This window comes from Galendromus occidentalis, unplaced genomic scaffold, assembly GCF_000255335.2.
Source record: "Galendromus occidentalis unplaced genomic scaffold, Mocc_1.1 scf7180000075525, whole genome shotgun sequence".
NCBI lineage: Eukaryota > Metazoa > Arthropoda > Arachnida > Mesostigmata > Phytoseiidae > Galendromus > Galendromus occidentalis.
In genome coordinates this window covers 1-2,439 of record NW_003803515.1, presented here as the reverse complement: position 1 = coordinate 2,439, position 2,439 = coordinate 1, and the positions used below count along the sequence as shown (strand labels likewise).

The window sequence follows — 2,439 nt, the reverse complement described above, 5'->3', positions numbered from 1 at the left end:
ATTTCGTGATTAGCCGACGCAATGCAGCCACAAACTCCATCACCGGCTCGCCTGGTAGTTGACGACGATTACGGAATTCGAATCGAGTGGCCGTCAATCCCTTCCTGTCACTGAATCGAATCGCCAGCCGAGCCTTCATTCTGTCGTACTCTGTCGGTAACGGCTGGCCGTCGGCTGTCGCCACCGGTCGATCCCTAATGGCTCTGTACTGCGCTTGGCCCTCGATACCGAGACAGCACATGAGCAGCGCTTGTTTCCTATCGTCTTGCACCACGTCACCTCGTGCCACCAGGTAATTCGAGAAGACTTCGAACCAGTCTTCCCGTGGTACGGTTGGTTCCCCGGGCGACGCCAAGAACGGTGGCGGTGCTGGAATGTTCGACATAGTTTCCACGCTTCCTTGAGTGAACACAGGTCTCCGTTTTTTTTTCACCGAAAACGAGTCGACTGCGCCAATACTGTTGGATCAGGACGCGCACGCCACGCTGTGTTTTATTCCAGGTTCTCCAGATGCAGTGTTGCACTGCACATTGCACGTCTCTGGCCTCACGCGGCACTATCTACGTGTCGTCGATACGCGACACTACAATATCGACAACGAGTGAATCTATATCGCCCTCTGAATCAGGGGGGATCAGTGAGACCTCGGTCTCTGCCGAACCGAATTCATGGCGGAAGCAGTTTTCAATCGTATCGCAACTGATCGCTCGCCAACTGTCGTACACCATTTGTATGGCTTGAGAGACGTTGATCTTCGAACAGACGTCTATCGCAGTGGGCGAGAAAGAATCGGGATCGTTCTCGATTGCCGACACGATCGAAGCAACGACTCTTCGCCGGTAGAGGGTCTTCAGATTCTTTATGAATCCCATATCCATGGGTTGAAGAACTGATGTCGAATTCGGAAATAGGAACTCGAGTCGGGTACTCTTCAAGCCATCGACGCGAGGGTGGGCAGAACAGTTGTCGAGGAGGGGACAAATCTTCCTTTTGCCCCTTGATGCCTCTGCATCCCATTCGGATAGCCATTTTCTGAATATGTTGCTCGTCATCCACGCATTCTTATTGGCGTGATAAGACACCGGTAGTCTCTCCACCGCGATTCCTCTGAAACAGCGCGGCTTCCAACTTTTCCCAATCACAACCAATTTTCTCTTGTCCGTACCCGACATGTTTGCACAACAGAGAACTGTTATCCGCTCCAGAGCTCTCTTCGAACCAGAGAGACTTTCGCGAGAGTAACACAGAGAGCCGTTTGGGTTTGCGCGGTAGAACAGACCCGCTTCGTCGCAATCGTAAATGTCTTCCGTTTCGAATTCTTCCAACAGTTGAGGCAGGGTCTCGGTTCTCCATTCTTCGGCGGACTTCACGTCAGCGCTCTTCTTCTCGCCGTGTGATCGTTTATACTGTATGCCGTGGCGATTCTTCCACCTTTCCAGCCAACCACTCGTGGCCTTGAAATCAGAATGGCCAAGTTTTCGGACTTTTGCATGACGACGGAACCTGTCAGGGGGACGCCCTGCTCCGTGACCCGACCGAACCATTTGTCAATGGCGGAATCCACAAGAGGCGCTTTGCTGTCACGTTTCATCCTCCTGGAACAATTCGGAGTCTCGGACGAAGCCCACTGTGCTCGCAGTTGTTCTTCCTGTCGCAGAAGGCGAGTGATTGTACTTTTCGGCTTCTTGGTGATCACAGCGAGCTGTCTATGGCTCAAACCAGGTTTTTCAGCCCCGATTTCATCGAGGATCGCGATTTTTTCTGTCAAAGTCAAATCTTTCCCCAGCTTCGTGATTGGTAGCTTGCACGAGAGAATCTGTTTACATCGGACATCTCGTGTCCGAGCGGGGAAGCACGTGCACTTAGTCACCGTGAGCAAGTCGCTGCGGAGGATGATATCGTGCAATGCGCCAGCCGAGCAGGACTCGAGATTGAGACCGGAAAAAGAAACGGTGGTCCCGTCAGCGCTTGCGGTTGAGTTGCAACTTGCAACATTGCAAGGCTCGCCCACCCGTCCGCTTGTTCTTCGGACACTCCCCACTCAGCGGCCAACAGAGTCGAGCAGCGCTTCTGGTAACACCAGTCCGCGCGTATCCGGCCGACCTCCTCGATGATCGCCTCTCGATAACGTTCCGGTTGCAATCCCGGATCAATCGGCATTGGCATCACCTCGGGATGCACCGGCTCCCGGAACACTCGACCCCTGCGCTGTATGTTGTTCAGCTCGCTCGCGAAAAGGTGGTAGTACGGGCCGCTCATGATTGCTGTACTCGGTCGACCGTCGTTCTTGCCTCGTGTTTGCAAAAGACCATCGGTGTGGTGCTTCTCCACGATCTCGGTTGTCCTTGCCCTCTTAATTCGTTGTCCTCTCATGCAAGTGCACGTGACCAACCGAGCCCTCGGCTACCTACCTACAGATAGTCGTCGTCGACTCCTACT

The 2,439-nt window shown here is 53.6% G+C and overlaps 1 pseudogene; it reads right to left on the bottom strand.

Annotated features, from left to right (window-relative positions):
* Window positions 1-560: 560 nt before the first annotated feature.
* LOC114828107 (tigger transposable element-derived protein 6-like) lies at window positions 561-2,259 on the bottom strand (annotated as a pseudogene).
* Between the last annotated feature and the right edge of the window lie 180 nt (window positions 2,260-2,439).